Here is a 22,656-nt window from a genome sequence, read left to right on the forward strand (position 1 = left end):
TCTTGGTTGGGTTAATTTGCATATAGTTGCTCTGATGGGCTGGTGGGCGTGGCTTAAGGCATAGCAAAGGTATAGTCAATTTGCATGTTTGTCTTTTATTAGTGTAGATATTAACTATAATCACCATGCTTTCATTAGATTCCTCAAATTTATTCATCTTACAGCTGAAACTTGGTCCTTTGACCCAAATCTCCCCATTTCCACCATCCCCCAGCCCATAGTAACCACCATTCTACTCTCTGTTTCTAAGAGTTTGGCTTTGTTAGATTTCACAGGTTAAGTGAGATTTGTACAGTATTTGTCTTTCTCTGTCTAACTTCTTTCCCTTACATAATGCCCTCAAAGTCCATCCAAATTTTTGCAAATGGTGGGATTTCCTTCTTTCTCCTGGCTGAGTGATGGGAGTAGTAATACTTGGCCATGTAAAGTACCTGCACCAGTGACTGGCACATAGCTGAGCATCATCTCTGGGACCAGAGAGTGATTAGGGTCACATGATAAGAAAACAATGCATAGGGCAGGACTCAAAGAAGAAAGCAGTGGGTCTCTAGATTTGGGAGTTGAGATACAGTAAGGTGGGACATGCAGGACTTAACCTCTCTGGGCTGAAATCCTGCTGAGATTTAAAAGGTTGAGGGTGTGAAGAGAAGTGGAACTAGAACTGGACGTGTCCATCTTCAGGAGACACTGAAGAATACAATGGACATTGAAATGTGTCCAGTGTCATTTCTTCTTTCATCAGAATAGGATGCCCAGGAAAGTCCAAAGTCAAAGGAGATAGTGTGTACAGATGAAGTTTATTTTGGGGATATTCTTTGTGTTTTTTAACTCATCAATATAATGATATGCAATTTATGGGCCATATGTCTATATGTCTCTGTGTATATATTATTTATTTAGATAAACTTACATGCAATCATGTACACAAATCTTAAGAGTTCATGTGGTAAATTTTTACAAAATATACCTGGGTCATCATCAGCCAAATTAAGACAAAGAACATTTCTAACACACCCCTGAGCCCCCTCCTCATTCTTGCCCTCCCCCAAAGGTAAACACTGTACTTCTCTTGTCACAGATTAGTTTCATGCAGTAAGAAATTTGGACTGAACATTTATCTTTGTAACATGTTAGTATTGAGAAATACAACTTCAGCAAGACACAAAATGTTTAGCTTAGATAGAAAAAAATATAAAGTGAGATCTCTGATTTTATTATTTTTACCAGTAATTCTATGATCACTCCTTATATAAAGTGAATGCTAAATTATGAGGTTAACTCCTCCTTATCACTTATGTGAAAACATTTCTTCCTATTATGTGAGTCAGAGTTCTTGCAAGCTACATTATTCTGATTTGGGCAAAACATAAAGTAATTAGAAGGCCTGTGTTTGTTTCAGTGTGCTGTGTTGTGGAAACACCACGTCTCTCCTAACTGGCCAAACCCAGGTTCTTAGTTACCTTCTTTAGACTTTCTCAGAGTATATGTTTTTCAACGTTATCCTTAGTCACATCATGATAAAGGTAATTTGAAGGACTCTGATGGTGGGGAAAATGTTTGTTTCAACTGAAGAAATGTGGCTTAAAATATTTAATTAATATTTTCTAAAGTTAGGAAAATATCTGTGACTTCTAAGGCTTTTTTAAGATTATAAAATTCATGTTGAGGTTATAAATCTCATTATTGAAATATGCTCTATGTTTCCTGTGCTTGGAATTTTCAAAGAAAAAGCACACTGCTGCTTGTTAGCAGTGGCCTGTTTACACAATTGGAATAAAGTATATTCTTTATTTGAATAGTTGGTGAACCTAGAGCTTTTATTGAGACAGAGGATCCAGAATGAAGTACAAAAAAATCCAGAAAAAAACCTCATCTGGACAAATTGCTCAGTTAGTTCCTATTAATAAATTAATGGGACCTCATACTACCATGGCTATAGTGTGGTTATACTCAGCTTTGTAAATGCAGGCCTGCTGTTACATTAACATGACAAATGATTGAGTATGTTGGACTTGCCCTCATGTAGACTCCAGCTTGAGGCAGTTTGTCCCTCCTTCTCCCCTCCTTTCTTGGTCACATAATGGTTTCCTGGAAATCTGCCTATTAAATGGCTCATGTCATTTGATTGTCAAACTACATCATTTCTCTTGTTTTTAATCCTGTCCTCTTTGCACTGTGGTCAGTCTCCCTGCTCTCATCCCTGTAGCTGCCGTTCTCTATCCTTTCTGGGAAATCTCTTTATAGAATATCAACATGATGTTTGGGAAAACTGGAATGATGACAATAACTTAGGTTGCATGCAATATAAACACGGCACCAAAAATAATGTAGAAAGTGGTTGTGTTGTTATTTATTACTGACTGTTCATTCACTCATTACTACTTTCATTTATCCAGTAAAAGTTTGAATGCCAACTGCATGTCAGGTATCACCCTAGGTGCTGGAAATACATAAAGAAGACAGCTCATAGTTTTCTGGGCATAGATGGATAGAAGAATGATAAACCATAATTATAGTGAAAGAGTCTTATTTGTAAGTTTATTGTTGTGTCAATTGGAGCAGCAAAGAACTGTTGCTATTGGTTATGGGAATGATGTTGTTATACTGAAAATAGTATTTATTAAATGGAATTCTTCTGTATACTAGTTAAGAAGAGTTTAGAGCTCCTCAAACTATATTCAGGTATGCAGAAAAAATGTAGTTTTTTTTTTCATTTCTTTGTAAGAAAGACTTATCCTCCTGATCCCCTGTCCACTAGGCAGCAGGAGAAAATTATTTCACTCCAATATATGTCATCTGATACAGTGATATAAGTAGTCCCTTTAGATTTTACATGATCATTATTTAGATAAAATACTGTCTCTAGATATTTGGCTTCCTCTTCTGTTCCTTTCCAGGGTGGTTTCTGCATGTTTGGGGAGGGGAGTGAGATTGGGGTCCCCTGACTTTCATGGACTTTTCCATCCTTGGGTGTCCGGCTGGGATCTGCTGATGGAGTTCACAGCTATGTAGTTCATGGTTTGGTCTATTTCAGCTGTCAAGACCCAGTGGTGCTTCTTCTTCTTCTTTTTTAAAAAAATATATTTTTATTGATTTCAGAGAGGAAGGGAGAGAGATAGATAGATAGCAACATCAATGATGAGAGAGAATCATTGACTGACTGCCTCCTGCACCCCCCCCACCCCCCCCCGGGGATCGAGCCTGCAACCCAGGCATATACCTTGACTGGGAATCGAACCGTGACCTCCTGGTTTATGGGTCGATGCTCAACCACTGAACTACTCCAGCTGGGCCCAGTGGTGATTCTGAACTGACCTTGACTTCATCTCTTCTTAGCTTTGCTGATACTCTTCTTGGACCCCTTCATGTCTCAGTCACATCCTCCAGCCCATGGCCTTGGATGCCCCCCGATAATCCCTGCATTGGGGACATCTTCTAGTCAGGCTTGCTGACTCTCAACTCACTTCTGCCTACATCCTCCTCAGGGGTGCACAGGAACTTCTGGTCCCATCCATCCCACAACAGAACTCAAATTAGCTGGGGAAAGCCAGACGCTGTCCCTCCCTCTGTCTGGCCACTTCACCTGGCTATGTTTACTATGCTCTAACCATCTCCTAAGCTGTTGGAAGAACAGCCTCCTCAAGTTACAGTGGGTCAAATGCCACTCATGCTTGGAGTGCCCCGAAACTTATCTGACACCCTTTTCCATTGCCAGGGCCAGAACCCAGAGAAGGGGAGTCAGGGCATTTTTGCTGACCACTTTAAACCATGATGAACTTTTGGGGGAATTTGAAAGGCCTTTGCTGGTTAAAAATAGCAGCTTTATATAAAATGAGCTGATTCTCATATTTCCTCATAACAAATTCAAACTCATAGCATTAATCATTAGTTTTAAAATAGAGATTTGATTATTTAAATTTTCGCTAAGGTCTTTGTTTTTGAGAACCTGGAGAGCAGGAAACTTGAATCTGGAATTCTTTCTCTTTTTTTTTTTGTTTTCTCCCCTGGCTGTGAAAGGCAAGGGAGGCCATGGAGGCTGTTCTCCCCAGTGTGTGGAGTGCGAGAGAAGCTGGGGGCCCTAGAGTAGGAAGGTAAGGCACTTTTCCTCGCCCTGGTATCCATGGGCCTCTCTGAGGTATGAATTTCTACTTCAGGGCTTTGTGGATGCCCATTGGTCAAAGACTTCCTTCTCACTTTTATTGTCTTCTGGAGTCACTGCTTATACCAACTCATCCTGTAAAAGCTAGAAAAAAAACTAGTTGATGAAATCTTTGAGATGTAGAGTAAAAGCAATAGATGGCTACCAAGAGAAAAATTCAAAGTTTTCTGTAGGACCCACAGTTTGGTCTGTGGGTCAATGACTTTAAGTGTATCCTGCCCCCCCCCCCCAAACTCCCTCTGCTGGAAGCTGTGGGGGCCTTTGTCTAAAATGCGCCTGAATTTGGCTTATCAGGCTAGTGGTTTTTGATTTAACATTGCCATACTTGTTAATTGATGAGTGTCTGTGTTTTTTGACCTTGGAGTTAGTAGTTGTGCCTTTTGCCTGGAAACCATGGAGGAATCTTGCTCTCACCGGACTGCATTCCCTTTGTCTGAGGTGCCCTTAGTGTGAAGGGCTTAGAAGCAGTTGTGACATGAGCCTGGTGCTGGTCCCACCCTAACCTGCAAAATTCTCTGCAGACCTGGGCACACAGTGTCTAATGACCATATCTGGGAGCTGGTCGGTTACAGGCTATTGCTGCTATTCACTGCTCGTTGAAAAAAAATGAAGCAGTAGCATAAATATAGCTGACATATGTGAGCTTAGAGATAGAGAAGCTTGTTTCTATGCTAAACTGTTCATAGACTAAGCAAAAAGATTTATTGTGAATATGTAACAAAAGCTTTTCAGAAGGAAAGGAGAGATCATTGATATTCTTGAACATCCACTACATAGCAGACACTGCTGCCTTAAAAAAAAAAATCTAATTCCAATGAGTTACTCAGTGTACTAAGTCTGGTGTTCCCCTTTCTAAGACTCAGAGATTATGGATCTGTCCAAGATTGTGCAGCTATTTAATGGATACCGTGAGATGGTCAGACTGGAAAAACTCCCTAAGTGTTTGTGGAGTGGAGGAGTAGAGCAGAATGGCCCAGCTCTCTTGACCTGCAGCCGAAGCAAGTTTCCACATAAACATTTTGTCTTTCATTGCTTTTCAGAAGGAAGGGAGAGAGATCATTGATATTCTTGAACATCCACTACATAGCAGACACTGCTGCCTTAAAAAAAAAAATCTAATTCCAATGAGTTACTCAGTGTACTAAGTCTGGTGTTCCCCTTTCTAAGACTCAGAGATTATGGATCTGTCCAAGATTGTGCAGCTATTTAATGGATACCGTGAGATGGTCAGACTGGAAAAACTCCCTAAGTGTTTGTGGAGTGGAGGAGTAGAGCAGAATGGCCCAGCTCTCTTGACCTGCAGCCGAAGCAAGTTTCCACATAAACATTTTGTCTTTCATTTCACCGAGTATTTTTCAAAATATATAATGCTTTGTTTATCTTTTAGGAAGATCCTGTTTGCTTTGAGTAGGACATGGAATTAATGGGTGTGAATTGTCTTACTCGAATTTATTGTTGGGTGTTTGGATGCTCGTTTAAACCTCACAGTGCTACTTCCTGCTGTGAGTTCATTGTCCAGAAAAACCCTGATGAGAGAGTCAGACACAGCCTATCTATTTTATGATAAATCCTTATTAACTCAGAATTTCAGAGACAATAAATACAAAGATATGTGTGTGTGTGTGTGTATAAAAACAAGGCTAATCAAGTTTTAAAGTAGTAATTCTTTGATGACTTGGTTTAATGAACAAATTAGGATAATGTCTCTCTCTCTTTTTTGATGTAGACAGTCCTTTTAAGACCTTAAAGTAGTTTAATCTCTTAATTAATCATAGCATTTTCTTTTAAGAACATCAATGTGCTAGTCACCTTTTCTTATATAATATGAAAATTTATTTCAGTCCACATTTTAATTTAAGAAAATTTTACATTTTTAAACTGTCTAAGAAAGAGATTAATGTGTTGTCCAGTAATTTTCCTTTACCTGTCCTAAGCCAGTTTCCACTCTTCATAGACAAAAAAATGAGTATCACTCTCTTCCTTTTGGAGAAAAAGAACGTTTCATAGCAATAACAATTTCCTACTTCATAAAACTAGTTTTTACATCTTTCGTTTAATTATACCCTTTTACGCTCATGACAAGGATTAGTTAAGGCTTATTTGTACGCTGTTCCAAATGAAAAAAAGACAAAACACAACAAAAATCCAGTTTCCTCATTAAGCTCAAGAGAAAGTTCCTTGTTCCCAAATCGGTTTAGGAGGCTAAACCGTTCCAAATCTCCTCCACCTCTCAGAGGGAGCACTTTCCTAATATCACCGGGGTGTGGAGGGCATTTTAAGCCCTAAGTTGAGCAAAGAAATTGGCCCGGTGACTGTTTAGTCATGCATTAATTGGTCTAGAAATGGTTCTAGTGTACACATTAGGGAAATTAAAAGTGCTCAGCTACAACCAGAGCCCTGGCTCTCTGGAGTGGATTCCAGACTTTGCATTTGGGCCGCCTTCCTGAAAGTGTTAGGCTGGGAAACAATCTTCTCTTCCACTTCCTTTTGAGCGTCTTCTCTCTAGTGCTGTGTTGCCTAGTGGCTCCAAAGGTGCCCCTGGCAGGGACTGCAGGGGCATTACATTAGGATAGGTCTGAACCTATGTAATCCACTCACCCGTATTAAACATTCTCATTCAGTTTCACATTCCTTCAGAATTTTGTGCCTACTAGGTGATGATTATGCAATCCTAAAAAAAATCACTTAAAAAAAATATACATTGTAGAAAAAGAATTGTACAGAACATGGTATATTCTGGCCATGAATAGACTTTCAGTTCCAAGGAGTTTTCTTTTTAAAAGGCAAGTTTGTTAAGGTATAAAGTGCACATAATAAAATTTACACTTTTTGGTGTACTGTTCTGAGTTTTGACCAAACGCATATAGTCCTGTAACCGATACCACAATCTAGATACAGTACATTTCCATTGCCCCCAAAACTACCCCGTGTGGCCTCTTTTTGTAGCCAATACCTCCTCTAACCCCAGTCTCTAGCAGCTGCTGATCTGCTCTCTCTCTCTACTTTTACCTGTTCCAGGATGTCACGTAAGTGGAATCACACATTATGTAGCCACTCGAGTCTGGTTTTTACCATTGAGTATAGTGTAGCTGAGATTCATTCATTTGTTGCATGTCTCCATAGTTTATCCCTTTGTATTGCTGAGTAGTATTTCATTGTGGGGAAGTCCTACAGTCCATCTATTCATCCTCTGAAGGATATCTGAGGTGTTCCCACTTTTTAGTGATTAGGAATAGAACTGCTATAACCATTTGGACACAGGTTTTGTATAAATACAAATACAATTGTTTGTATGGAAAATAATACAATAATTAATAAATAATTATATAAGAATGAACTCTGTGTTTCACATACTCATAACTTCAAACCTACTTTTGCCCCACCCTGTATAAGTTTATGCAATCCCTAGATAAATATCTACAGGTGGGCTTGCTGGGGGATAGGGTAAGTTTATGTTTTTCAAAGGGTAATTGTTAAATTTATTTTAAATTTTGTTATTATTTTCTAATTATAAAAGTGATACATGTTTATTATAAAAAAATTGAAAAATATGGAAAATATGCCTACAAGGAAAAAAAACCCTTCATCTCATATATCTTTCATTTTCATCTGGGTATGTGCAAATTTACTTTAACAAAAGTGTTAATATTTAACTACTGGTTTACGACCTATTTTTTTCCTTCACAAATATTTTTCTGTATCATTAAATATTATTTAACATAAATTAGAATGACTTTATAATAGCCAAGAAGTAAATTTGATGATAGGAGTATCATGAGTCATGCCAGATTAATATAGGAGATATTTTGGGATAAGGGAACTTAGAATTTCTCTAGTTGAAGCTGTTTGCACATGCCTACTCATATTTGTACAGCCCTATGTTATGAGAATTCATTTAGGAACATTTAGAACTGATATGGCCAATTGCCTTTGTGCGGATATGCCCTTTATTTTTGAGGCTTATGGGTAGGAATAGAATTTCGGTCTACTCCATATTATTTTTTTCTCTTGGGTAAATGCAATAGCTATTAACAATGCTTTAAATGGTGATTTAAGAATATTATTGTTCTTCACTTTCATAAAATAATTTGCATGATTTTTCTTAAGTGAAATTAGGATTAGAGATTATCATATATTAAATAACTAGCTAATAACTAATGATCTTTTTTTATATGCTACCTGCATTACTGATTCAAAAGAGGTCTCTATACTCAGGTAGTCAGTGAATTTGCTATTTTTGTTGACATTTGGGAAAACTTGGGATGTTCTTAGGGTGAGAAGTACATTCATTCATGTACCTGGCTTGCAAAGCCCTAGGCATGTCAGGTCTATTTTCCTGGTTCTCTGAAGAATAGGCTAACAACAGTTGGCTGGGCAATGAAGAAGAAGATCTGAAAAGACCTTTGTTTGGATGTCTGGCAATGCTTTCTTTACCTAAGTATTAACCCTTTCTTCTGCCAGGCCTCAACTTCAAGATACATATTTCTTAAGAAAGCATTAACAATAAAATGCCCTTCAGCATCAATGACTAGTAGCCTCTATAATCAAAGAGACTGACCAGGGCAATGTGGGCTGCTTCCCACATTGGACTGATCTTGGTTGCAAAGACCAAATCCTTTAAAGTTTAAGAGAGAAAGAGAGAGAGAGAGAGAGAGAGAGAGAGAGAGAGAGAGAGAGAGAGAGAGAAAGAAAGAAGAAGAAGGAGGAGGAGGAGGAGGAGGAGGAAGGAGGGGGAGGGGAGAAAGACAGTGCCAGTGTACCTCTCCATAGAGTAAAAAACTCACTGCTAGCCCGTAACAGAGGAGCCCAGGGTTCAGTCTTAAGCATGAAAAGAAGTTCTGTGGAACATCTGGGCTCTGAACTCCTTGCCTGCTAGGCATGGCTGGCCAACCTGTAAACAGAATGTAGATACCAGTTTGTTGTCTTGCTGATAGACATATCTAAGACCCAGCTGTAGCAGCAACAGATAATAATTGCTTTTAAAAGAGTTCATTTGGAGCTTAGTTTTCTTTCATTTCTGTCAGGGAAGCATTTAAAAAGAATCTAGAATATACTTTTGAGTTAGTTGGGAAGTCAGGAAGGAGTTTTAATGGGAAATTGGTTGGTTCACAAGCAGGCAAATTAGTTTGGTGCAGGAGTGTATCAACCGGGTATGCGATCAATTTACTGAGCACAGTGTAAGTTGCTAGGAATACGGCCAGCCCGAATTCTATGCTAAGCAGTATTTCAAGGTGGCTTTGTATTCGGGCAACTTATCTAGTTCCTAAGGAAACGAGAGAACACCATGTTTTATTTAATTTGTATTTTGGTACCTGCTAAGCAAACTAGGCATTTTTAAGTACGTCATGTTGTCACTAGCCTTTTAAAGCTCTCCCGTATCCCTGCTGCCCAACAGTAGTTTCCCCTCAGTTTTGAGTGATGTTAATCTAAACACATTAAATTTCAGTCTTGTTCTTTCTGCACACACAGAGAAAGCTGGGTCTGAAAAGAATAGCAGAGCTTACACACAAGAAGGCCAGTGTTTGCACTCAGAGAAGAAAGTGTGTAAACTAGTCTTGTAATGGTTTTTAGCACTGTTCTGAATGGCATTTGGCATTTAGAGATTGGAAATATTTTAAAATTCAGTGCTTAATATTTTTTCCTTTGCAAATATTTTTCTTTAGTATATGTTATTATGTCAGTTGTTCTCTCGTCATGATCATTACAGAGCCCATTTGGTATCTGTGTGAATTGGTTTAATGGGAGCAAGAGAAATTCTGGTTATATACCAGGAAGAACTTCCTGAAAAGCCAGGACAATGGGAATACTAAGAAGATGGGGAAATAGCGTCTTGGACATACATAAAGAGAACATTTTACAGGGTTCTTCGTGGGGGAGTTTGGCTGTTTCTCTGCTCAGAATTAGGGGGAGGGCATGAAATGATCTTTTGTGACCATTTCTACATTGTGCCTTTGTGATTCTCTAAGTATAAGCAAAGGGGGAGAGCCCTGTGTGTCCAGCGTGTGTTTGAATCATTTTCATCATGGAACCTTATGTGTAGGAATGACCTGTGACAACACTTCTGTTGGTGGAGAGAAATCTCTTTACCCAATAAGGAAGGGCATCCATATTTGGACAGTTTTATTTATTACAAATAATTTTGAATTGTGGTGTAAAATCTGCTTCTGGTAATTCTCTCAATTGGGTTTCGCCCCCGAGACATTGTATAGGAAAACTGCTCTTTCTTGTACATAGTCCCTCAAAAGTTGGAGAACAGCTTTCATGGCTCCCTAATAAGTGTTCTCTTTGCCAGAGTAAACCCCTGATTTCAACAGTCTTTCTTCACACGATGTGAGTTTGAGAGCTGTTATTACCCTGGTGACACTCCCTAGCCAGTTAAAATGTGGTGCCTAATAAAACAAAACCCTGGCAGGTTCTGGTCAATGCAAAGGGCAGTGGGACTGTTCCCTTCCTTGTTCTGGACACTGTCAGACAGTCTCAGTTGGCCTCAGCTTGTTTTGGACAGCTGCGTTATACCATCGACCAGCCCGAGGTTACTGCCATTTGAAATCTCTAGATCCTTCCCACAGCGGCGATGACTCTTTGGTCCTCTTCCATCTTTGTGGAGCTGCTGAGTTTTCCTGAAGTACAATACTTTCATTGATAGTTGGGAAGTTCATCTTGTTAGTGTTGGCCCTGTTCTTTTTGAATCTTGATTTGCAATAACTGACCCTCCCAGTTTTGCTCCTGGCATTTGTAAATTTGATAAGGACACCTATTGAAACCATTAGTAAACATGTAGAACAGGATAGCCCTGCCTTTTTTTTTTTTTTTTTTGGAAAAGCTTCTTGTTGTTAAAACAAATTTTTTTTTTAATCCCCAAATAGTAAAGAAATGGTTGGGCTAGTGGCTGATTGAATCACAGGTCACAGTGGTGCCTCTACATATCTTGGATCAACTCCTTTGCTTTGCAAGTCTGAAAATTCAGTTTGTTCTAGTTGAGCCTTGATTGTTGTAGTTAATACTAGAGGGATTTGACCACCAGGCCAACTGGCTGTCCCAGGGTTCAGTCTTAAGCATGAAAAGAAGTTCTGTGGAACATCTGGGCTCTGAACTCCTTGCCTGCTAGGCATGGCTGGCCAACCTGTAAACAGAATGTAGATACCAGTTTGTTGTCTTGCTGATAGACATATCTAAGACCCAGCTGTAGCAGCAACAGATAATAATTGCTTTTAAAAGAGTTGATTTGGAGCTTAGTTTTCTTTCATTTCTGTCAGGGAAGCATTTAAAAAGAATCTAGAATATACTTTTGAGTTAGTTGGGAAGTCAGGAAGGAGTTTTAATGGGAAATTGGTTGGTTCACAAGCAGGCAAATTAGTTTGGTGCAGGAGTGTATCAACCGGGTATGCGATCAATTTACTGAGCACAGTGTAAGTTGCTAGGAATACGGCCAGCCCGAATTCTATGCTAAGCAGTATTTCAAGGTGGCTTTGTATTCGGGCAACTTATCTAGTTCCTAAGGAAACGAGAGAACACCATGTTTTATTTAATTTGTATTTTGGTACCTGCTAAGCAAACTAGGCATTTTTAAGTACGTCATGTTGTCACTAGCCTTTTAAAGCTCTCCCGTATCCCTGCTGCCCAACAGTAGTTTCCCCTCAGTTTTGAGTGATGTTAATCTAAACACATTAAATTTCAGTCTTGTTCTTTCTGCACACACAGAGAAAGCTGGGTCTGAAAAGAATAGCAGAGCTTACACACAAGAAGGCCAGTGTTTGCACTCAGAGAAGAAAGTGTGTAAACTAGTCTTGTAATGGTTTTTAGCACTGTTCTGAATGGCATTTGGCATTTAGAGATTGGAAATATTTTAAAATTCAGTGCTTAATATTTTTTCCTTTGCAAATATTTTTCTTTAGTATATGTTATTATGTCAGTTGTTCTCTCGTCATGATCATTACAGAGCCCATTTGGTATCTGTGTGAATTGGTTTAATGGGAGCAAGAGAAATTCTGGTTATATACCAGGAAGAACTTCCTGAAAAGCCAGGACAATGGGAATACTAAGAAGATGGGGAAATAGCGTCTTGGACATACATAAAGAGAACATTTTACAGGGTTCTTCGTGGGGGAGTTTGGCTGTTTCTCTGCTCAGAATTAGGGGGAGGGCATGAAATGATCTTTTGTGACCATTTCTACATTGTGCCTTTGTGATTCTCTAAGTATAAGCAAAGGGGGAGAGCCCTGTGTGTCCAGCGTGTGTTTGAATCATTTTCATCATGGAACCTTATGTGTAGGAATGACCTGTGACAACACTTCTGTTGGTGGAGAGAAATCTCTTTACCCAATAAGGAAGGGCATCCATATTTGGACAGTTTTATTTATTACAAATAATTTTGAATTGTGGTGTAAAATCTGCTTCTGGTAATTCTCTCAATTGGGTTTCGCCCCCGAGACATTGTATAGGAAAACTGCTCTTTCTTGTACATAGTCCCTCAAAAGCTGGAGAACAGCTTTCATGGCTCCCTAATAAGTGTTCTCTTTGCCAGAGTAAACCCCTGATTTCAACAGTCTTTCTTCACACGATGTGAGTTTGAGAGCTGTTATTACCCTGGTGACACTCCCTAGCCAGTTAAAATGTGGTGCCTAATAAAACAAAACCCTGGCAGGTTCTGGTCAATGCAAAGGGCAGTGGGACTGTTCCCTTCCTTGTTCTGGACACTGTCCGACAGTCTCAGTTGGCCTCAGCTTGTTTTGGACAGCTGCGTTATACCATCGACCAGCCCGAGGTTACTGCCATTTGAAATCTCTAGATCCTTCCCACAGCGGCGATGACTCTTTGGTCCTCTTCCATCTTTGTGGAGCTGCTGAGTTTTCCTTAAGTACAATACTTTCATTGATAGTTGGGAAGTTCATCTTGTTAGTGTTGGCCCTGTTCTTTTTGAATCTTGATTTGCAATAACTGACCCTCCCAGTTTTGCTCCTGGCATTTGTAAATTTGATAAGGACACCTATTGAAACCATTAGTAAACATGTAGAACAGGATAGCCCTGCCTTTTTTTTTTTTTTTTTTGGAAAAGCTTCTTGTTGTTAAAACAAATTTTTTTTTTAATCCCCAAATAGTAAAGAAATGGTTGGGCTAGTGGCTGATTGAATCACAGGTCACAGTGGTGCCTCTACATATCTTGGATCAACTCCTTTGCTTTGCAAGTCTGAAAATTCAGTTTTTTAAAAGTGAGATATGATATACAAATCTATTACTGAAACCTGCTTTTAAAGAAGTCTTTAAATTTTAAAATATTAGAAATATAGAGAAGAGTGCAGAGAATAATTCAACAAAACCCTCTTTGAACTTATCACATAGAGTTAAGACAAATGGAAAGGTTAATATTTTTTCCTCCTGTTCAGAACGCTGAAGAATATTCTCAGCCACGGAGAACTAGTATGCACCCTCCACCAGACACGGGGTACCCAATGCTCTGGCCAAGAGAAGGTTCCCACTGGGAATCCTGATGAGATCAGTCAGTGAGTGAGCTGCCAAGTGGCCCTGGGTTAAGTCTGTTCTGCAAATCATGTTGTTTTCTGTGGCTGCTTTTTCCACCTTACCTTGTGTTCTAAAGGAGCAGTTTTGATGCAGGATGGTTGACCAAAGGTTTGTAAATTTGCCTTAAGAAAGAAAAGAAGAATATGGTGCTGGGCATTACAATGTGAGTTATACAGCTCAAAGTGCAGTCAAGGAAACAGGTAATAAAGATGAGCAGAACATTAGGAAATGGTAGAAAGCCCTGGGCATTATGAAGGGCCTTGTAAGTATCACTGGAACCTGAAAATATTGACTTACCATTAGGTATATATAGCTAGAGGCACATCTTGGCGTCACGGGTTTTGAAGAGCCTGTAGGGATTGCCAGTGTGCATAACTGCATCTCTGTAAGGACTTGACTGTGAGAGGTTAGGAGGCTGCCTGGCTCAGCCTCCTAACTAGCTGTGTGACCTTGGGTACATTATTTAAGCACTCTCTGCCTCAGTTTCCCCATTTGTCAAATAGGTGTTATAATTGAACCCCTACCTCAAAGGATTGTTGTGGGATTAAATAAGTTAGTATATTGGGAACAGTTAGAGCTGGGCTTGGAATATTGGTAAATGGTGATAAATAGTATCGCCTGTGTTCGAATGATGCCCTAATAATGAGGGTGACTAGGACATGTCCCCTGGGCTGTAAAGGAGGACTGTCACAAATTCTGCTTTAGGGAGCTGCAGTATCCACTGTGGGCCTCGTCAAACTGTTTGAAATATTCAGATTAGTTGCTTGCGTCTTCTTGCCTCCAGGACAATAAGAAGGGTAGAAAAATTCTCACTCTCCAGGTTTTCTATTTCTAAAAATCATTTAATTTGTATTCTTCATAATTGTACTACCTTTTATTTCAATGCACAGTCAAAACATATTGAAGTTCTCATTTAGTTACTGATCACATTATGCTTTTTTATATTATGTAGTCAAGTACCTTCCTTTCCTCAATAGGTGTCCAAATTATACTATGGAGACAGTCCCATGAAAATTCTGTGGACTATATATTTATTTAGAGAGAGTGGAACTTCATAAGTTGAGGTTTGTGTTTGGGGGGCCTGTAAATACCTATGACCCACACTAACAATTTTTTTGATCTTGAAATAATAGCAAGTAATAGATAGACCTGAACTCAAACCCCAGTCATGACATGCTAACTTGTACTGAGTCCCACTTTCTTACATTATAAATGGGAATTATAAAACTCACCTTGCAGTGTCATTGTAAGGGTTAATCATATTTCCTAACAGTGGTATGCAGTGGAATTCAATGAAAAGTAGCTTTAAAAACATCAGTATAATCCTGGATAAAAATCAGTTTTACTGAGGTTTAAGTGAGGACATTAACATACATATGATTTATAGTTTATGGCTGTTTATAGTTTTAAAAATGTAAACTTGTAGGTTATAATTCTGTTTATAAGTTTGTAAAATAAAAATTTAATGAAACCTACCCAATGTATCCTTAAACCCAGAGTTTAAAACAGTAAGCTGCCCAGGCAGACATGTTGTATGTTCTCACAGAAGAGGAACGGGGATAAAAATGCTTCTCACCCTATTAACAAGGTGAGCCAGCACGGCTGGGAGGGAGGGGTCCCTGGATGCACCTGTAGTCAATACAGGTTAAAACTGGTGTGAAGAAGAATTTCTGTAAAGATGGATGCTTTAGTGGTTTCCAACTTTAGAGTTGAAAAAGAAAAAAGTTATTCTTGAGGTTACCCTAAAACAGTGATGGCGAACCTATGACACGCGAACTCATTTTTTTGGTTGATTTTTCTTTGTTAAATGGCATTTAAATATATAAAATAAATATCAAAAATATAAATCTTTGTTTTACTATGGTTGCAAAGATAAAAAAATTTCTATATGTGACACGGCACCAGAATTAAGTTAGGGTTTTTCAAAATGCTGACATGCCGAGCTCAAAAGGTTCGCCATCACTGTCCTAAAAAGTACCCACCTGTTTAGACTCTTTGGGTCTTTTACTTACTTTGTGTTGTGTCTTTAATCAAATAGTTGAAGACCAGCCTCAAATGTGTTTGGGACAGTTTGAATCTTTGAACTGAATTATTTTTACTGTAATGATCAGTTGAAATTCTTTAATTTTTAAAGTACCCACCTGTTTAGATTCTTTGGGTCTTTTACTTACTTTGTGTTGAGTCTTTAATCAAATAGTTGAAGACCAGCCTCGAATGTGTTTGGGACAGTTTGAATCTTTGAACTGGATTGTTTTTACTGTAATGATCAGTTGAAATTCTTTAATTTTTTCCTTTCTCTGCCTTTAAGCTTTAAAACAAAAAACAACTAAAATCTCTTATCCAGAAATGTAGAAGGCTTTTGATGTTCTCTGTGATAAGAATAATCCATTTTTAGCAATTGCGTGCTCTATGTGTTCAAGATTTAGCATATTGGGTTTCAGCGGGAATGCTTTAATTTCTGTAATTATTGGTAACAAGTTTACATAGACTCAGAGGATTACATGTGCTTTCATTATATGGTCAAAAGGTTTTGGAGGTATGTAGTCTGGAAGGGGAATATAACTAGTTAAAAATGAAATATGAGTCCATTTCTATCCTGGAATGAGATAACTTCAGGGCTTACTGTAATTTGAGGATTTCTTCAGTTAAACATCTTTAAAAACACAGGTTATTGTAAATCTTGGGGCTGTGCTTTTGCTTGGCTATTAAAGATTTTTTTCAGAGAGAAGGGGTCTCGTGTAATATTAAGGCTCATTCGGGTTTAAGGAAATAGCTGGGACACTGGCACAGTTAGCAGAGTGGCTGATAGGGTTCTGTGTTGTCATGTACTTCAGAAGATCCATAGTTACCATGTGGCCAGCAAACTCCTCTCTGAGTTGTTGATTTTGGTAGGGTAGTTATGGAACAACAATGAATGTGCCTCTCTGATCAGTAAATTATAAAAGTCATATGCCTGTGGAAAACTTTAAGTATCTATTAGTTGTGCTGTACTTTTGAGTAACCTCAAGAGGCCCAGGGTAAATGGCATAATCTAATCTACAGTGTCAGAAATATCCTTTATCATTAGGAATGACATTTAAAATAATGAAACTTTTCTTTATTATGTAAATAATTCTTTATTGATGAAGCTATTCTTTCCCAGCTCCTCTCTTTTCTGAATTAAGGGACACTTGCAGGAGTACAACTTCTGGCACTATGTTGGGGTAAAATTGTTGAGAGAAAGAGAGAGAGAGAGAGACAGAGAGAGAGGGAAAGGTAGAATTATTCAGTTTTCATTAAACCAAATTTGAGATTCAGTGACATATTTAGCTTTTAGGTGTTTTCTGTAATTGTGCCTGAGCCTGTGGTGGAAATTGAGCCATACCCAAACCATTCCTGCCTTCTGTTGCATGGAAAGCTATGAAATGTTTCCCATTTACTCTTTATAGGTGAGTTCTTGCCAATGGAATGGGAGTGAAGAGAAGAGTGCCATGCTTAGGCATGGACAGCTCTCTGTATTCTGTTTTCCTTTTGACTGGAACAGAGCAGAATAACTTGGGATTCAAGTGTTGTAGGTGACAGAGCTACAAGGTAGCAGGAACCTGGGTCCCTGGAAGGCTACTTGGAAGAGAGTCACCCAAGCAACAATAACTACATTGAGGTTATTACATGAGCAAAAAATGAGCTTTTATTGTATTACACCAACCAGCTTTCAGTGTTTCTCTATTACAGTAGCCAGGTTACCTCTCTACCTCCTCTCACTTTATCACTCAGTTTAAGGCACTGGAGCAGCTCTCTTCATTTCACATCCATGTCTAGGCAGGGGACTATAGCCCTCATTGGTTGTTTCTAACATACTTGCTGTATTCTTCACTGATCTATCATCTTTTGTTTCTTTCCCATTCACTTCATTTTCATTTCTTTCTCTTCTCTGAGGTTATATACCTGAAACTAATGTAATATTGTATGTCAGCTGTAATTGAAAAATAACAAAATATTTAAAAAACAAATAAATGAACAAACTTGCAAGCCTTATTTTCACATACATTTAATTAATAAGAAAACCAGCCGAAGATCTGCCTGGCCACTCAATCTAAATAACTCCCTAGGCATATCTGAAACTAATATAATATTGTACATCTACTAATTAAAAAATTAAAAAATTAAAAAGTAATAAGACAGTTCTCTGGGGACTTGGTTTCATTCTACTGTTTTAAATTCTCTGTATAGCAATCATCATTATCTGATATTTTCTTGTTTATTGTGTTTTCTTAGCAGAAAACTCTAAACTTGAGAGTAGGGATTTGCTCATTTCACTGCTGCATTTGTCATTCTCAGAACACTGTATAGAAGTGCTCTAATAGGGACTTAATAAATGTTTGATGAATAGGAAGCAATTTTTTTTTTGTTTACAAAAAGTTCTTTTCTTTTCATTTAACTTTTTTAGTCCTTTCTGTGCATAAGATGCTGTCGAGGTCCCATGGGACCTAGAGATTGCCAGATATTTGAGAGACATTTGGGATGAAATAATTCATTAACACCTTGACTATTATAAAAAGGATAGTTTACAAATAAAAAAATAAAAAGAATTACTAACACTTACTGAACTCTTACTTTATACCAGGTACAGGTATTATCTCATTTGACCCTCACTGAAATATAAGAAAGAGTATTAATTCTTAATCCCATTTTACAGATGAGGAAAGGAAATTCAGTCACAGAGAAATGAAGGTCTTTCTGGAGTGAATGAATGAGTGAAGAATGGGGAGACTTAAGGGCTGGGTCTGGCCATCTGGGGCACTGTGGGCCACTCCCTCACTTGTTTGTGTCTCTGAATGTTTCGAGACTCAAATAGGATATCAGAAGCACCTTGCAAACAGTGAAGTGTTAAGGAAATGGATAGTATTATTCCTTTTTAAAATTTTATTTTTATTACAGTTAGCATTCAGCACTTTTTTTGTATTAGTTTCAGGTATACAGCACAGTGGATAGACATTCATATAGGTTACAAAGTGTTTCCTCTGATAATTCAAGTGCCCACCTGGCACCATAGAGTATTACTATAGTATTGTTAACTATATTCTTTATGTTATTTTGTAATTACAGTGGGAGGTATTATTATTCTTAACAAGATTAATGGCATGATCAGGCTTTGGGGATTGTTCCCTGTGTTTGTTGTTACCAATGTTCTTGTACTTTGGGCTTTGTGTCGAATTAGGACAAGGGGAGTGACTCCAATCGACTTTTGGTTGAATGGTAATGCCGGTGAAGCCAGCACTGGCAGCTCTGTATGTAGGTCCTGTTTTTTGCTGTCTGAGAGCCCCATCCAATTGACTTGAAGATTCAGAGTCCTAAGTAAGGGGCAGAAAAGGACAAGGTTAGGAAGTTGGGATCCTGCATTCTAAAGCCATTGCCGACTCTGAAGTTGGAGTGAGAATGAGAAAGGAATTGAGGGTGCCCTCCCCTCAGCCCTACATTGTTATATATAACATAGGAAAGACGGACTTACCAGCTGGGGGTGTGACGATTAGTTGGATGTGAGTAGTTTGAAAAACAAAACAAAACACACCTTCTCCCCTTTATGATGTGTCCCAGAGAGACACATTCCATAGTGCTTCTTTTGCCTTTAGTTCTTGATTTTGATCAGATGAAATGTTCTTTGTCAGCTTCAATGTTCAGCTCATTTTCCTCCCCATGCTCCTCCTTTTTATAAAAGTGTTTCCAGATTGAGGTTCCTGGTAGCATGAATATCTCTCTTCTGATTATTTTCTTTTATCTATTTATTTTCCATCATTTTTCCCTTTTCCCGATTCAATTAAATTCCACATTGTTTTGTTTTTTTTTTGCAGCTCTTTCTCCTCTTGTCATTGTCATGAGGTTCCGGGTAGCGTGAATATCTCTCTTCTGCTTATTTTCATTTATCTATTTATTTTCCATCATTTTTCCCTTTTCCTGATTCAATTAAATTCCACATTGCTTTGTTTTTTTTGCAGCTCTTTCTCCTCTTGTCATTGTCATCACTCCCTGGCCCACCGCTGCTTCTTTCTCTTTCCCGCCCCACCGAGTCCTCATCCTCCTCTCTTTGTCTTTCTTTTCATGCCCTCTTTGGAGCTGGGCTGCACTGAGCTCTCCGTGGCCTTTCTTCATGGCCCTGCCTCTCTTGTTTCTTTGGCTTCATTGGTGACCATGCTGTGACTGAGCTGGCTGTTACCTGCTTGTGCAGATTCGAGAAGGAAACGAGTGCAGGGAAGAGTAGCAGGCCCTGAGATGCTCTGTAGTTTGAAAAAGGCGATGGGAGTCGAGGTAGAGAAGAGACAAGAGAGTGGAGGACTATGGGTGTTGTGGGGGTGGGTGTTGGGGAACTATCTGACTTGTTTCCATAAAGGTTCTTTCTAGTCCCTGCAGGCGGAGTAGGGGCTCACTGCAGTGGGGGTGGGGTTGTGGGGGGAACTCAGAGGCTACTGGATGGAGGGTAAAGACCCAGTTCTGGCCCTAGGTCTGCTGTGATGGGACCCAGAACAGGTTACCTTCAGTTTCTACGCTGCCAGGGAAAGATTTTGTAAAGGTTTTGATCTAGATGCGCTCTATGCCTTCTTTTAGCTCTGTATTTTATAAATTTCTGAATCTATGCTTCTCTTAGTGAGGATTCCATGATTCTTTTATTTTGCATGGGGCATTGCTTGGCAAAATCTTCAGTGCTCTTACGAGTGGCCTGCTGTGTGTGTGCACATGTGTATGAGTGTGTGTGTGTATGTGCCCTCTGTGTGATGGGGATAGAGGGTGAAGGGGGTGGTTCTGGCACAGATGCTGGTCAGATAGATGGGAGGGTCAAAGGGCCAATACTCTTCCCCCTGCTCAAAGTTGTTTGTCAGAAGAGCTGCAACCTCTGACCCCCCCCAGGGGGCCCTTCCTCCTCCAGGGACTCCCTTCCTTTGTACCTTCATAAGAGAGACAGCCTGTGCAATACAGGAGCTGCGTGGTTTACCCTGAAGTAAGAATGCAGACAGTTGTGTCACTGTTCTTTGCCCAGGAGAGGTTAATTCACAGAAACCTAGGGCTCTTGTATTCCTGGCAGAGTCTTGGTGTTGGTTTGGCACGTTCAGTGCTGTCCGCTGATCCGCACTGATCTTCAGATAACTAACTCTTGGTTTGACATACATCCTAGACTTAAGGTGTTAAGTAATAATCTTGTACAATTACTATCTGCATAGGTTCAACCTGAGTTTGAAATTATGTCTTTACTATGTTGCAAATGTAAAGCTTGTTTGAAATACGAAATGCAAATATAAAACTTGTTTGAAATCTGAAATATAAAATGAGCTAATAGAATTTTATCTTCCAATATAAACTAGCATTGGGGCCTTAGAGACCCTAAGCAGATAGTGCTTCAACTTTTTTTTTGAAGTACATACAAATCTTTTTTCCAAACAAAGTATTATGGAGAGCTTTAATATATAAACTTGATAAAAACTTTATTTTAAATATATTCTCCAAGTTTAACTTTATTATATTAATTAATTAATGTGCTGAGAGCAATGACTTAGCCTGGCAGTTCAGGTCTTCTCCAGTGTATAAAATATTAAAAAAAAATTTAAAATATATTTTTATTGAGAGAAAGGAAGGGAGAGGGATAGAGAGAAACATTGATGCGAGAGGAACATCATCAATCAGCTGCCGTCTGCACACCCCGTACTGGGGATGAAGCCCACAACCCGGGCATGTGCCCTGACCTGGAATCGAACCGGCGACCTCTTGGTTCCTGGGTCGATGCTCAACCACTGAGCCACACCTGCTGGCCAGTCAGTGTATAAAAATTTGGTAAATAGTAAATTTAAGTAAATGCACTATTTTTAGGTTAAAAGTAATCGAAAACATATTTTTCAAAATGAAATTTAAATGGGATATTAGAATGCCTAACATTCTTCCTTTAGGACCTAGGGTTTCCCTGATCTCAGTTTGAAAACCACTAATGCTGATAATTGAAATAAATTGAACATTAATCCAAGGAGCTAGGAAGGAAACCAAAGCAAAAGAAGAGGGATAAATTAATTTAAAAACAAAACACAAAACACTTATCTAGATCCACCCATTTATTTATTTTTTCATATGGAAGCTACTGATGTAGAATTATATACCAGGTATCATCGGTTCTAGCCTTTCAAGGCTAGAGATTTAGTCCCATTCTTTCTTAGAACAAACAAACAAGCAAAGCAAAAACAAACCACCATTTCCTGGTAGCGCTTATTCCTCCTGAGCTGCAGCAATTCTTGTCATCCTTGGACATCTCTGATCCGTACAAGGCTCTCGCTGTGGACCTGAACTGTGTCCTGTCCTTCCCCCCATTGTTTCGGGCTTTCCCCTTGGGACCTGCAGAACATGTCTAATCCCTTGTCCGCATGACAGACCCTCACATATTTGCAACCGTGACCGTTTATGCAGGAGTCTTTTCTTCTTTGGCAAAACAGCCCCAGTTCCTTCAATTGTTCCTCATGTGACAGCATGGTTTTTGAGTCCCTACGGCATCCTTGTCATTTTCCTCTGAACGTGTTGTCAGTTTAGCCTGCATTTACATTAAAGTACTCCATGGCTGAGATATGTCTGATAGGTATGGAAGAGAGCCGTCCATACTCATTCTTCATGGAGTCACTAGATTTTCATCAGTGTATGTTTGGGCAGAATTAGTATTTTAGTCCCAGTGATGACTCATGCTTAGCTGATTTTTGACTAAAATCCCAACTGGTGTCCAACTATTAACTGCAGTTTGTTTCCTTCTTTTATTTTTGCATTTGATTATTTTGAAACCAAGTGCAGGACCTTTATTCCTCAAGAAATATTGGGATACTGTAAGGGTAGAGATTGCAATTTAAGTATTCTTATACCCAAACCAATATATTTCCTCTTATGATCTGCTTAAAATGTCAGATACTTGTTTTTAATTTCTAGGAGTCCTATGTTTTTATGGAATCTGTGAGTGAGTGATTTAAAAAGGAAGCAAGCTA

The 22,656-nt window shown here is 38.9% G+C and overlaps 1 protein-coding gene across 6 annotated transcripts in view; it reads left to right on the top strand.

The window, feature by feature from the left end:
* Window positions 1–22,656, top strand: part of ARHGEF28 (Rho guanine nucleotide exchange factor (GEF) 28) — a 224,342-nt gene that overhangs the window by 23,742 nt on the left and 177,944 nt on the right. The window lies entirely within an intron of this gene.

The sequence above is a fragment of the Myotis brandtii genome, unplaced genomic scaffold (genome assembly GCF_000412655.1).
Source record: "Myotis brandtii unplaced genomic scaffold, ASM41265v1 scaffold115, whole genome shotgun sequence".
NCBI classification, from domain to species: Eukaryota; Metazoa; Chordata; class Mammalia; order Chiroptera; family Vespertilionidae; genus Myotis; species Myotis brandtii.